We start from the raw sequence: 15,622 nt of genomic DNA on the forward strand, positions 1-15,622 counted from the left end.
TATGCTTTAAAATGAATTACTTGCTTAATTATTTGTTGTGGTTTTGAGATCATTCAAGTAGGTGTCAACATGGAGTATATCATAGTTTTATATCATTCTGTAATTTACTAGATTGATTTCCATAACGTCTAAATTAAAAACTTATTTTTGCCCAAAATAATACCGAATATAATTTAAAGTCTCCTAGGTTAAGAGACAAAGAAAGTCAGTGTTTTCCTGTCTGTGGCAGTAGAGTAAGCCTGAGTTCACAAATAAGGATGCAGCTAGTCATCCCAGTCCTGCCTCAAACCTCACATTTCTTGATTCTTGAAGCCAAGGGGCTCAGGAAGCAAAATAGCTTACTGAGTAGCAGAGATATGGGCACAGCCCAGGCTATTGTCTTTAGAAGCCTAATGAGTTCCTTTACTCATTCTGTTGACCTAAATGCTTTCTTTAGTGACAGGACCAATGTTGCTTTTATTATTATATTTATACTGAATTTTGATCATGTATGATGATCAGTAGTTTTCTTGAGTGATATTGGGAGTGGATTAGTTTGGCTATTATTAAAGGCAATTTTTGTGCTTCTATATTAATTTTTAAAATGTTTTACCTGCCTCAGTGAATCATTTTACTGGATATTTAATTGGGACTACATTGAAGCTGTAGATTATTTTAGCTGATGACCACTGCCCTCATGTTAACCTTAACCATTGAAGGGCATGAGAGATCTTTCCATCCTTTATTGACCTCTTCAATTTTTTCAATACTTCAATGTTTTCTTTGTGGAGGTCTTTCACATCCTTGAGTAATAATATCCCAAGGTACATTTTTGTGAGGCTATTTTCAACAGGATTTTTCTCCTGGTTAGCTGTTGAGCGTGCTTGTCACTCAAGCTACTGAATTTTGTACCTTGACACTTTGCAGAAAATGTTTGCAGGAATAAGACTTTTCTGATGGATTATTGTGGTCTTTCTCATATGTATATTATAAATGTGTAGTATAAATGTACGTGTAATCTATCTTCTACAACTAGAGAACTGTCTCTTTCCTTTCCTATTTGAAACCTTTTCATTTACTTCTCTTGTTCTATTCTTCTAGCTAAATTTTCCTGTACTATATTAAATTAGAGTGGAGAGAGTAGATACCCTTGTCATATTCCTTGTTTTAGTGCACGTGCTTTGTGTAATTTCTTCCTTTTAATATAATATCAGCTGAAAGTTTGTCATACATAGCTTTTATTATGTTGAGATATATTGCTTCTGTTAAATTTTTTTTTTCAAAAAGTTTTATCCTGAGTGAATGTTGGATTCTGCCATGCTCCATTTCCTGGAATTTTTAGCTGACTATATGTTTTGTCACCACCCAATCATTTATATGTTGTATAACATATTTATTTTAACATGTAATTTATATTAATCCTGTGATGTCATAGATCAAGTGGATTTCACATATATCAATCCACATACTGAAAAATACACTTTTTCCCAATGAAATATGGAACTTTCTCTTAACCAGATAATGTACCTGAATACAGAGGGTCCTAGCAAATATAGGAATATTATAATAATTCTTTGTATTCTATCTTATCACAGTGGCATAAAGAGTAAATAGGTCTGTAAAATAGCTATGATAAGAAAATCAACAGAAACTTTTGTTCAAGATTCTGGTATGGCAAATAATAGAAACAAGTGAGTAGAAGAAGTGAGAATAAAATTAGAAACAAATGTAGTTTTATATTTGAAAAAAAACTTATGCAAATGTTTATTGTGTCCAAATCCCTGATGCTCAACTGGTAAGAGGCGTCAATCTAACTGTGTGGGTAGAGGCTCCTTTCCTCTCCCACATCCTCATAATTCCCCTTCTCTCTCTATCCTGCCTTAACAGGACAACTGACCTGAGTGACCTCTATTTGAAACATAGATGTGATATTAGAAATGAGGACTATATAAAACAGTACCAAGACTCACCAGGTCTCAGGAAGCTATGGTATTTGCTTATCTCTACTGTAGATAACAAAATAAATTTTGAGAGTCTGATTTATGACACCATTAGCAATTTTATATAAGGAAAATGTTGAAATAGGTAAGTATAATTTCATCATTCCCTCATTTGTCTGTCATGATTTTTCTTAAATGTAAGCATGAGCAGAGCTGGGCACACTACTACAGAAGTTCTGAGTCCGCAAACATCAATGAGAGTAAAATACCCACAAATAAGACAATAGACCACATGAGTGGGAATAGTCAAGTGCCGGGTTATTCTTCAAGGCTTTCTTTTATGGGGTTCAAGAGAAGAGTGACTAGTTGATAAAGAATGTAGTTCAGGTGATGCTCTATCTTGATTTGTAGATTAGATCATACAATCATTTTCCCTATTGTTCCTGTTCCTTCCCATAATGCATGCAATTTTAATTATATGCACACCCAGTTGTGGTGATATATAAACTTGCCTGAGGATCAGTGCCAGCCACTAGATTAGACATAGGGGTCAGGCAGTGGTGGTACACACCTTTAATCCCAGCACTTGAGATCTCATACCTTTGCTTGGGAAGCAGACATGCCTTTAATCCCAGGAAGTAATAATGACAGGGCAGAGAAAGGTATATAAGGTGTGAGGAAACAGAACTTACTCTCTTTAGACTGAGAATTTATAGAAGTAAGAACAAGCGGCTGGCTCTTGTGCTTTTCTGATCTTTCAGCTTTCACCCTGATATCTGGCTCTTTTTTTTTTAAATTAAAAGACCATCTAAGATTCAAATATATAGGTACAAGATGCTAAATAGCATCTCCTTAAAGTTTTAATAGAGGACATAAGATTTTTCTTATTGATAAGTCACCTGAAACCAGTTCAGCCAGATCATCCTTTCTATTCTTTAATCCCCAAAAGGTTGAGGATACACTTGAATAAAAATGTTGTAAATTTGATTGTTACTAGGGGCAGAGAAAAACAGTTATTTGGAGATGGGAGAACAGAGAGACCAATGGACCTGAGGGGTCAACAGGTTCTGAAATTGCTTGGTAAGGCATTGTTTGTAGTGGGGTGTACGTACATAGTATGTGCATGTGAAGGACCTAAGCTGCCAGGTGAATAATTACATGTGGGGTGTCTTAGTTAGGGTTTCTATTGCTCTGAAGAGTGTATCAGAAATTTTAAAGAGTCTTATTAATAAAATCAAACTTGTGGCCAGTTATTGGGGTGAATGCTGGAAAGTCAGAGACAGAACAAACCACAGCCACCTCACCTCACCAATTCCTCAGGTGATCATGTTTCCTCAGACTGGAAGCCTCTGTGTCCTCATATCTGAATGGCTCTCAGCTGAACTTTGCTGCTAGAAGCCTGAAAGCTTAACCAGCCAAAAGCTTCTAGTTTCTGGTCCTCACACCTTATAAACCTTTCTGCTTTCTACCACCACTCCCTGGGATTAAAGGCTCGCTTTCTGGGATTAAAGGCGTGTGTCACCATGCCTGGCCATTTCCAATGTGGCCTTGAACTCACAGAGATCCAGACGGATTTCTACCTCTGGAGTGCTAGGATTAAAGGTGTGAGTGCCACCATTTTCTAGCCTTTGTATCTAGTGACTGTTCTGTCTCTGACCCCAGATAAGTTTATTAGGGTGTACAATATTTTGGGGAACACAATACCACCACATTTCCCCTTTTTTGTCTAAAATTTAAAAAAAGCTTATAACTAATACAAGAAAAATTATGTCCAATAAGTATATACAATATACACAGTCAAGATTACATTAACGATGTCTAGTCCATTAACATTTGACAGATTCAGACAAAAAATTCCATTAATATATAACAATGTCCAGTCCAGTAACATTTGACAAATTCAGACAAAAAACTTTCATTACTTATCTTATTTAAAACAAGTAATTCCTTTTTAAAAGTATTTTTTCTTTTCATATTTGATTCAGTAATCTACCTTTTGTCATTTTTATATCTTCCTCTTTTTCTTTTTAGTGTAGATTCAGTGATCTACCCATTTATCTTATTATTTATCTTTTTTCTCAGAATAGATTCAGTGATCTATCTTATATCTATATTCTTTTCTCTTTTTTCTTTCTTTTTTAAACAAAACCTCTGAATCTAATCTCCATGTTCAGCTTTTTTCCTGACCATTAACAATTAACAACTTGTAACCAACCATCATAAACAATGACAATATCCAAAACTCATTAAACGACCAAAAACTTCCCATCCTACCTCTTGGGAATGTGGGCGTCGTTTTCTTAAAATTACTTCCATCTTTAGGGGATCCTGAAAAGAAAAATTTTGGGTTAATTGTCAAGTCCTATATCATTTGTCCAGCCACTGCATAATGAGAAAGTGCAGGGCTTATTTCAAGTCCTTGTTCAAGTATTCTGTCAGGCTGGATCATCTCAGCTAGCCATCTCAAAATTGTCCTAAGCAGTTTGTAGTCCAAAGTCGATCTTTTGGTGGTGTTAATCAGCTTAGTGGCTTTACCATAGTCCATGTGGAATCATCTTTGTGGGGTCCTGTCATCTTCTTGAAGATTTCAAAGTCACTGTTAGGTGTGGTCATGGTTCCCTGCAGATTTTTTTTTTTTAACCTCCTCTGTGGTTTGGAACAATCACAGCCTAATGTCAGGACCATGAATGTTCTTCCCCAGAAGACAATATCTTCACAGCAATTTCTCCCCACCATTTGTTTTGCCAAATTTTTCCAAACTGACCTTTGCCGATGCTTTCTTGTAACATGATGGTCCTGGCAATTCTTCTATGAACAAGCAGCAGTAAACCCTTCGTCCCAGATAGCAGCATCACCACAGTCACCAACACGATGAGAAGGAGCCAGCAACTCGGAGCAGCTTTTGCCTCCATGGTCCCACCACTGTTTGTGGTTCAGCCTGGGCCGAAGCTTAGGCCGGCCTCAAACTCGGAATCCTCCTGCCTCTGCCTTCTTCAGCAAATCCAACCAGTGTGCCACCACAACCAGCTGAGTGTAGCTCGGGCCTGAGCTGGGGCCCATAAGTCCACAGGCAAGAGGCTTTTTTGTGAATTCGTAACACAAACGTTGGGTGCCAGATGTAGCAGGAATCTTAAAGAGTCTTATTAATAAAATCAAACTTGTGGCCAGTTATTGGGGTGAATGCTGGAAGGTCAGAGACAGAACAAACCACAGCCACCTCAGAAGAGATATCATAACCATGGCAACTCTTATAAAGGAAAACATTTAATTGGAGCAGGCTTACAGTTCAGACATTTAGTCCATTATTGTCATGGCAGAAAACATGGTGGCATGCAGGCAGACATGGTGCTATAGAATGTGATGAGATTTCTATATCCAGGTCACAAGGCAGCAGGAAGAGAATGCCATACTAGGCTTGGCATGAGCATCTGAGACCTCAAAGCCCACCTGCCCCCAGTGACCAACTTCCTCCAATGCCACACCTATTCCAACAAGCACCACACCTCCTAATAGTTCCACTTTTTATAAGTCTATGCGGGGACATTTTCTTTCAAACCAACATGGGTTATCTATAACCCCAAACTAAATTGGCTCTCAGGTTAAACCTCTATTTGCTGCCTCATAGTCAAGGACTAAAATTGACAGTCATCCTTCAGTTCCCGAGGGGCATGGTTTGTTCAAGTTCCTCAAATGAAGTAGCACAGTGTTTGTACATAGCGTACGCACATCTTTAGATAAACAGTGCTTGTACTGCGTGGTTTAGTTAATAAAGACAAGGAAAGAAGTCTGTCCACGTTCATTATGAGAGCAGCCATTGCAAAGCTCACACTGTTGATGCAGACAGATGACTTCACAGGCATAGCCCCCATGAATATGGCATTAAAATGGGCCTTTTTTTTTTTTAAACTTTGGGGGATGACTGGCAGATCTAGCTTTTCCATAACCCACCAAGAAAAGATTTGGAAACCTGGATTCCTCTCTTTGGAGTGAAGTAGTGCTCATAGATTTTATGAAGATTTTCCACCTGGAACTTGCTGCAGAGAAAATTAAAGGGAAACAAACTAAGCTACAGAAACATTGACACAAGCCTTATTTATTCCATTTGCATAAGAATTTCAAGTGTATTACATAAAATATTGATTATTCCGAATTATTAATCCTCCATGTATCCTTCCCTCAGCACTGATCAGCCTGGAAGGAGACACAGAAAACTGTGGCACAGGCAAGATGCAAACAAGTGAGCAAGCAGGAGTAAGAATACACAAACAAGTCCCCAGGAAGAATGAACGCCCTCTGAGTGCGGGCTAACCTGGAAGAGAAATGCACAGTCAGACACCACTCCATGCATCCCTTTCAAGACACCAGGGAGAAAGAGTGAGGCACCTCACCACATGTCTGTGAAATGACTTGGAGCAGAATCAGACACAGACTCTGTGGAGTGATTAAGAAAACCCACTTCTCTACCGTGCTGGACTAACAGGGCTGATGATTCAGATTGGGAGTGAGCTACTGAGGTGTCAGTTACCAGTGCAAGGTGATGCTGCAGTAAGTCATCAGCAAGCCATCAGAGGCAAAGCTGCAAGGAATCTGTCATCAGAATTTAGGCAGTTATTAGCTCCCCAAGTCAGCAGTAAGACAACTGAGAGGGACAGCATGTTCTCTGAAACAGGAAAGGCTGTCTACACCAAGTACATTACAGGGCAATAGAGCTGATACTCAGCCCAAATGCTAAAAAGCTGAAGCCTCTGTTAAAGCAAAATTATTGGTACCTACCTGCAAGATTTTAATGTCATGGACAAAACAAAAGGAAGTTTATGGGGTTTTAATTCAAAGCTAATTGCATTTATGTGTGCAAATAAAGACAAAGAAATATGCTAAAATGCTACATAGCTCATTATTGTGAGATGGAATTACACCTTCACTGTGCAGGGTTTCTGTTTGGTTTTGTACTTGGTTTTCGTATGTTCTACACTAAGCATGCATACTCATTAGGCTTACTTATGCTGTAAGAAGAAATATCTATGATATTCAGTTTAGCTCAAAGGACATTCCCTCTCAGGCCATGTTACCTTCTGAGGAGGAGGCCACATCCCACAGGTACGCAGTTCATCATTTCTGAAACAAGAAAGCTGGCATAAAACAGTGTGATAACAAGGTCTTTCTGTCTCAGTCTACTGTGTTGTTACAGAGGGCAACATGTACAGAACCACCTAAGGTCAGAGACGGGGAAGATTTCTGTCACAGCACCCATTCCTTCTTAATTCAGAAAAATGTACAGAGCTGTATTAAAAATTAGTTCTACAAGAATTTTCTAACCCAAGTTCTCTCTCATCTAAAACGTTGAAGATACAATAAATTTCAGCACCTCACTAAAACACTTTGAAAATATAACTAAAGAGAGAGGAAAAAAATCACAATTTGTGGTATTTTATACTCAAGGATTTTTTCTCTCTTCCATAAGCTCTCATCAGCATCATTTTTCATTTTACTTAGAGCCACCATTAAATTTTTATGCTCATGAATATTTTCTCTAATTCACATCATTGTCCCCTGCCTCCAATGCTACTATGTTAATGTTTCTGTCTTTTGCAATTATTAATTTTCTCTGTCTTCCTTACAGGAATTTTAATTTTTATTTATTCCAGTGTTGTTGGTTTTTTATATCAAGTTTCTGTATATTGCATATCCAGAGAATTTTTTCCCAGTTTCAGTTTCAGCATTTTGCCTCTATTTAACTTTCTCATTTTCCACACTAACCCAAGCTCATTTTTCACTCACTGTCTTATATGTTCACTTCAAGTTTTCCTCTCTCGATAGTGCAAGTCTTAAGGAAGTTGTGCTTCTTCTGTTAAAATATAGAAACTTTAATTTTATTATGTAGAAGATCAATATTACCAGAAATATATTTTTCTTTTTAGTAACAGGAAAACCCTTATTCTAGAGTATTTTGTTTCTAGTATAATTTGTAATTATTGCTATCTCATTATGTTTACTGGAAGACACTGGACTTGGCTCCAGATGCTGTATGGATTTCCCACAGCTGTTCAGTTCCTTTTTGTGCTTTGGGTAGATTTCCTTTAGGTGAGAACTGCTTTGTAGCCAATTCTTTCATCATCGATTCTGGCCCACAACGATGCATTAGATTGCCATTCTACTAGGTGGATTTCCTCTTACTCCAAAGCTCAGCCAATAGGAACGTACAGTCCTGGGACACTGTGGAGCCTATTGCTTATGTTTTGTAACCTTTGAAAATCCTCTAGGATAAGACTTCTTACCCAGTGAGCCACCCACCAGGCTTTACCGCCTTTGTGTGTTACTCCAATTCTTCCTACTAACTTTGTGACCCGTTTTTCTATAAAAAAGAGGCCTCAGGATTCAGTCATGTCTAAATTACTCAAAATGGAGAACTCATATCACAGTGAGGTTTGCAAGCTGCTGATGTAAGTAATCAGAGAAGGAAATGCCAACGAACCTTTTCTGTTACACAGGGCTTCTTTGAGAATGTTTTAAAATAGTATTTTCTCTTCATTGAGTGAATTAAATAGCTATTTTATTCTCTCTTATGCAGAAAATTTGATTTCAACAAATAAACTGCAATTTTAATCAGAGAATTGTACAACATACTTTCTCTATAATAAACTGAATTATTTTTAGCTGTACTCTCTCTGCTTTAATAAAAATGTGCAAAAGCAGTGCCTATTTTTAAATTAGGTTCAGGAGTTGACATTGTGTTTTGCTGATGATAAATTACAAGATAAGACATTTTAGTGGCTTAATATATATTATAATATACCCTGTGTCATTTATCTTCATTTTGTTCTATAACTTTATCAAGGACAAAATACAGTCATCTCAGTATACTTGGCAGAAATGTCTTATTTGTTTAATGATAATTGAATTACTTCCAAAGGAGTTGACATTCTTCAGAAACAATTTCTGAGTCATGCTGAAAGCAAACTAGATCCTGAAAGATGGGTAAAGTGCTGACAGGAAGTAGCCACAGAAAACCTTGTCCTCATTAAAAACAGAGGCTGCAGATGTAAATAAACACAAAATGGCTTGCAAGTCAATGTGATGTCCTTCTTTAACATACATGGTCAAGGTCAGAAAGGCCTATGTTCCACATGTCTGTTATGGGATCTCTCTCATCATCTCACATTGTGTCAGATGTCAATGTTCACCTGAAAACCAGGTTGGGGGTTTCACAGCTGAGATTATGGCCAATGCTCCTTCTTCCAGGATCACCTACCCTGTCCTCCTTGAATACTCCCTTACTCTGCAAGCCTCCATATCACACATAAGGAAGTGGTATCACTGAGTAGACACTATCTAAGAGTCACCAGCTCTGGAGCAAAGCCCAGTCCTGATGGCTGAGTAGTCAATTGAGAGGGGTAAGAATCTATTCTCAGCTAAGATTGAAGAAAAATGTGGTGAGCATCAGTGTGAAAGAAACACATCTCTTTCCTTTCCTTTCCTTTTCTTTCCTTTCCTTTCCTTTCCTTTCCTTTCCTTTCCTTTCCTTCTTCCCTTCCTTTCCCCTTCCTTTCTTTCTTTCTTTCTTTCTTTCTTTCTTTCTTTCTTTCTTTCTTTCTTTCTTTCTTTCTTTCTTTCTTTCTTTCAGAAAGTCTTTCTGAAGAGACATACCGAGAATGGGAACTCATTGATTTGTTTACCTGTACATAGATTAAAAAGTTATACACATTGAGAATGGATGAGCACAAAGGAACTCTCTTGTGGCTTGTGCCTCCAGCCTGATAGGTTACTTCTTCCTTGTAGACACCAAGGATTTCAAATGTGCTACTGGTTTTATGGTGAGCAGTATATGTAAGTTTACAGTCTCACTGGACATTCTGTTTATTTATATGAGGTGACAACCACATTTATACCATTAAGAAAGATTCACCAATAGACATGGGTTAGGGAAAGCTTACAAGTCCTCAATCTCACATAAAGAACTACAAGCAAACAAGGAATCTGAAAGTGAAGGAAATAGTCTTCCCCAGAGAAGACTACACTAATTGGTTATTCAATACTAAATGATCAGCCCTGAAAGCGTACACACAAAGAATGCTGTGCAGACTGAGCAGGTTATATTTTTGAATTTGCTAGTTTATATGCATTTGTGTGTGCATGTGCTGTGTGTGTGTGTATGTGCATGTGTGTGTATGTAACAATAATTAAAGAAAAATAAAGCCCTGAAAAAACCATCAACATTGTGTTGGATTTATTAGACTGGCTTATAGGCTGTGGTCTTACTATTTTAACAACGGCTATCTCTCAACAGAAATTTCAAGAATCCAGCAGTTGTTCTGTCTATGAGGCTGGATGACTCAGCTTGTCTTCAGTATAAGCTGAAATCCTGAAGAAGTAGTTTCTACAACCAGTAAGAATGAGAGCAAACAAGCAAAGGGCAAGTGCTTCCTTCTTCCATGCCCTTTATACAGGCTGCCACCAGAAGGTGTTTGCAGATTTACTGTAGATCTTCCCACCTCGAAAGATCTGGATTTAGGGTGGGGTTTCCCCACGCAAATAATTCAACCAATAAAAGTCCCTCATAGGAGTACCCAGCTGCTTGGGTTTTAATTAATTACAAATGCAGTTAAGTTGACAACAACAACAAAAAATTGCCATCACTGGGTCCTTTATAAAATCTCTACAGATCAATGAAATTATTAAAATTAACCTTTCAATAAGCCTAACAATAGCAGTTCAAATATAACACACTCCATTTTTGTTATTTTGTCAACTTGAAATGCTTATTTGATAAATCCAGAAAATACTTTTGAATATTATAGCTACTTAAAGCCATGTGGTGTTATTTGAAAAAAATAAATAAAATCATGGGAAATGAGAAAATCAGTGATTATGCTTGAACTCCAAATAAACCTGCGGTGAAAAGGAAAAATAAATAAATGTATGAAGGTAATCCTTTCTAGAGAGATATTGTTTGAATCTGTATCCCCAGAGTTGAAGTTATGGTACATAAGGTTGCAGAAAGAAGAACCTAGATATTGCTGTAGTGCTGGGAATGAGCATGGACTAGCTGGAGACAAAGAGATTCCTGACAACTGAGACCCCATCTCTAGAATCTACCTCTGCAGGTTTTCAGGGTACACATGAAGTAGAAGTCTGGTATACATGTTCCCTGCAGAAGATAAGGACAAGAGTGATCTTCTTGAAAACATGTCCAGATCTTCCTCATAAGTGAGGGCTTCCATTCTGAGAAAGGGCTGGTAGATGCTCAGTTGAGCTCAGAAAGTATGTTCCTTCAACTCCAGACCCTCCCAGCCTCACTGTAGTAGGAGTGCAGTAAGCAGATGACAGGCTGATTTTGGTAAATAAGCTAGGTCTGCTGTGTGCAGCCGGGAAGGGATTGGTGTAGAATGACATGTATGGTGATCTCTATCAATGGGTGTTAGGCAGATCAGAGATTAAATCAGAGGTTAGGGGGAGTTTCCTTCTACATACCAACTAACACCACAGTAGACCCAAACATGAAGACCATTAATGACAACAGAGCCATGATTCATCAGCCTGCCTCCCAAGGTTCTTATAAAGGTTGGAAAAAACAAACAGAACAAAGTAACAAAAAAAAAAAATCATTTAAAATACCCAAGCCAAGTACAATGGTGCATGCTTGTAATCTAAGCACTAGGAGACTGTGGCTAGAAGATGCTGAATTCAAGGACTGTTTAGGATTCAAAGTAATATCCTGCCATGAAAAAAAGAAAACCAAACATAAGAGTAGAAATTTGAAACTTCCCTATAAAGCAAGGTTTAAGTTTAGCTTCACTTATAGGCAAAGAGGATAAATAACCACACTAAAGCATCTTTTCCTTTGTTTCATTCCTTATACAACATGCCTGTCTTTCCAAACAACACTAAACTACTGGCTACACTAACAGCCCAAAACAACTATAAACATAGAGCAGAAAATGCAGCCATCAGAGCAGGACTTAAATGTAAGACACCTCCTGAAATCATGAAACAGGCAAGTTGAAAGAACTAAAATTAACTGGTAGAAGGTTTTAATGGAAAATATACATGAACAATGTAGGTAACCAGATGGAAACTAGAAAAGATAAAAAGGCAACGTGAAAATCTAAAACATCGGAACACGATGACAGCTTTGGAAATGTGCATGTCAGGAGCATGGACATAGCCCAAGAAAATACTCATTAAGCTTGAAGGACTGTCAACAAATTCTTCCCCAAACTGAAATTCAAAGAGAAAAATGAAGAGAGCACAGTTTATTCAAGATATATGAGACAACGTAAAAGGCCTGATCCTTCATATGATGAAAATACCTTAAGGAGACAACAAAACCAAAGAAATATTTGAAAATAGCACAAGAACAGACTTCAAATTTCAGATTAAGAAGAAACAGAGAATAAGAAGAATGAATATTATTTTCTCTACAGTTATGTATAGCATACTTATACTATAGAAAATCAATCAAAGAAATTAATCTTAACAGAAATTGTGTTTCATAAATATGCACAAATATTCTGCCAATACAATTTTAACTGAAATAAATAAGAAAATTTCTAAAAGAAAATAGAATAGAAGAGACATCTATCCATAAGTGGAAAACATGATTTAAATGTCCATCTCATCAGAAGGAAATAAGTAAGGAAAGAATGAAATCTTTAAAATACTTAGAAAAAAAATATACATCAACATCTAATTCTCTCTCCAAAAAAATTAACCTTCAAAGGTCGAGAAGAAATAAAGTGGCAAGATAAAGGTAAATTAGAGATTTTCTCCTGAACTCTTTTTAGAAATAACTTAGCTCTATTATGAATTTTGCAATTGTCATCAAGTGCATCTTACATATTAATGTATTTTGAACACCTCTCTCTGTCTCTGTTTCTCTCTTTCTCTCCCTCTTTCCGTCTCTCTCTCCCCCTTCTTCATGATCATTACCTGCTCCAGAGTAAAACAGGAAACAGAAAACTCAGGGATGAGAAAGCTGGAAAGATGTGTAAAATTCATACCAACTTCACCTAACAGATTGATGGACTCTCCGGGCCTTGACAGAGCATCTGCTATCAGAACAGATTCTACCTGCTACCTTGCTGAGAAGTGGGTGTTCTGGAGCCACTCTGTCAGAGCTCCCACTCAGGCACTGTGTCATTTAGAATTCAATCTAAGGCTGTGTGCAAGCAAACAGCTTTAAATTTCCTCATTGTATTCTCACACACAGGCTCTTTCAATTCTACAATACCTGTAAGCACAGATTCTAAATCTACTTAGAAGCTACAACCTTCAAGAGGACCAAAAGGAATTGAGTTTTACAGTAATATAACAATGATAATATATAATATAAATCCAAACAAGAGATAATGTTTTATAAATAGCAGCAACACAGTAGATTACAGAGGATGATTCATCATTCTTTTTCAGAATATAATAATATAGTTGCAAGAAATTATCTTAAAAATTGGATCTGAAGTTGAAGGGATAGAGCTGCCGTTTCTATAGCCACTGTTCCCATTTTCACACCTCCCTAATGGGCACCCAGCATAATCCCCCCAGCCCCCCAGGTATTTCAGTCTCACCAGGCTCCTCAAACACAGTACTAGATTACCCAAAATTAGCCGATGTCACAAAGAAAATGAATATTTTACTGTGCACAGGAAATATTTCAACATGTATTGAAATGCTTACTGCAGAACAATCTGTTCTAATTCAAATTTCCTTCCCCAATAAACTCAAGGTGTAGTATTTTCTTTTACATAGATTTATATTTAATAAAACACATCTCAACATTTTGGAACTTGAGTTTCTGGAGAGAAAATTATGGAAAGTTACATCTGAAAATAATAGAATCAACAACAAACTCAGAAATCAGTAGTAAATTCATAAGTACTAGGTAGCCATACAGTGGTGAAGTGATTTTTACCCAGGTGCCTGTGACAGATACATTCTGTCTTTGTTGATACAAGCTCTGGCAATATTTAAATTCATTAAAATACATAAACTACGTTATTGGATGGCAAAATTTGAAACCCTTAAGGATGAAATGAGATACAAATCAGAGTATGATCCCCAGCTGGCAGTAGGAACACCTTAAGCATAATCAACAGGCATATTTACCTTTAGATATTTTTGTAGTTAGAACAGTGTCCACCTAACCATGGCACAGGCCCTCCATGATCATAAATGTAGCTAAAATAAAGGTTTGCCTCTGTTGCTTGGGATATTAAGTATGCTGGAAGAAGTGCTTATTCAACAGTAGGAATTGATTATTAATTTAGAAAATTTTTTTACTCAACTGTTTATGATACTAGCAATGGAACTTCAGGCACATGTCCAGTCACCAAGAGGTACCTCTCAAGGACAGCCAATATGACATCATAGTGCAGGCATCCTAACAGAAGAATTGAAAGGGATACCAGCATGTCCCCTGTATCAGTGACCTCAAAGCTATAGCTGACACACTTTCATCTACCAAACAGGGCAGACACCAGATTGGCAGGAAGTCAGAATCCTTGAAATCACTTTTCTGTAGTGATAATGGGCTATGGCTTTTAGTTTATAATTTTGTACAGGAGATATTCATTGCTTTGCAAATCTCAGTGAAAGTATTGATCTCCAGAGGCAGCTGAGCTATCTTGCCCTCTCACACCTTTATCTAAGAAGCACATTCCTTAGTGCAGTCAAATGACTTATTCCATTTCAGTGTTGCTGAAATGTTTGGCTCTACGTAATCAGTTATAGATGAATCTCTATCCTGTAATTCTTTCTGTAAATGCTGCTTCTTTACTAAAGTTCTGTCAGTTTGAAAGTTTTAATTTTTCTTTCAAATGCTAAAGCAGCTCGTTCTCATTCTCTATCTTCATGGTGAACTACAAAATCAAGTCTGCATTTTCAGCAGTTTGGAGAGTAACATCCTAGAGTTTGTAGAACTCTGTAGCCATCACTGTTGAAAGGTTTCTCTTATGCTTGCTTTTACAGGATAGATAATTCATTAATAATCATGCATACTCTTATTTCTACCTCTCTCTACAAACTTTCAGAAGAAACGGAGGAGGTCTTTCTTTGACATGAACCTCTACCAAAGAAAGAGATGTGGCTTTCTTGGTAATTCATTCACTTGAAGTTTTGTTTTTATTTTTCTGTCCCTGGTGAAGTTGTTTTCTTTCTCCTTAGCCTTGTGAGAATTTTCCCAGTTTTTTAGGCAGGTGACCATTTTTTTGTGATCTGCTTGTCAGGGACTTTCACACTGGCAGCTCAGTGAACTTCACTGTATCACCGTTAGAAGATTATGATAGTGGTAGTGGTGGGGGGGATGCCACTGTTGCTGCTGCTGGTGGTTATGACAAGGATAATGGTTTTCATCCTTCTTTTCTTCTAGGGTGTTGATGTGCAAATACTTAATCTTTGAAGTTTCATTTTTTAATATGTTCCATTTATTGATTACTTTCACTTATGTACCATACCTTATCTGAAATAGCTAAGAATTTCTCATTTTTAGCCACTAATTATTTCAAATTTTTACTGGATGTTTATTACTTATTTTAAAGAACTCACTTATGGCAAGTATGTTAAAGATTTGTGACTTTTTATAAATGTACTCCACTTTTTTTCTATTTTTTTTTTTATCATTGTGTACTTGCTTTTGCTTGTACAGGAGATCTGCGTTGAAATATAATCAATTATTTTATTACAAACTGGTATTAATACTCTAAGAATGTCCA

General features: G+C 37.1%; 1 long non-coding RNA gene across 1 annotated transcript; it reads right to left on the minus strand.

Moving 5' to 3' along the window:
• Positions 1 to 6,067: 6,067 nt before the first annotated feature.
• On the minus strand, positions 6,068 to 14,242 carry LOC131920955 (uncharacterized). The gene is made up of 3 exons (XR_009381811.1): positions 14,019 to 14,242; positions 6,989 to 7,034; positions 6,068 to 6,228 (listed from the first exon to the last, which is right to left on the minus strand). It is a non-coding gene; the product is annotated as an uncharacterized LOC131920955 (long non-coding RNA).
• Positions 14,243 to 15,622: the final 1,380 nt, after the last annotated feature.

Source organism: Peromyscus eremicus, chromosome 10 (assembly GCF_949786415.1).
Source record: "Peromyscus eremicus chromosome 10, PerEre_H2_v1, whole genome shotgun sequence".
Classification (NCBI taxonomy): domain Eukaryota; kingdom Metazoa; phylum Chordata; class Mammalia; order Rodentia; family Cricetidae; genus Peromyscus; species Peromyscus eremicus.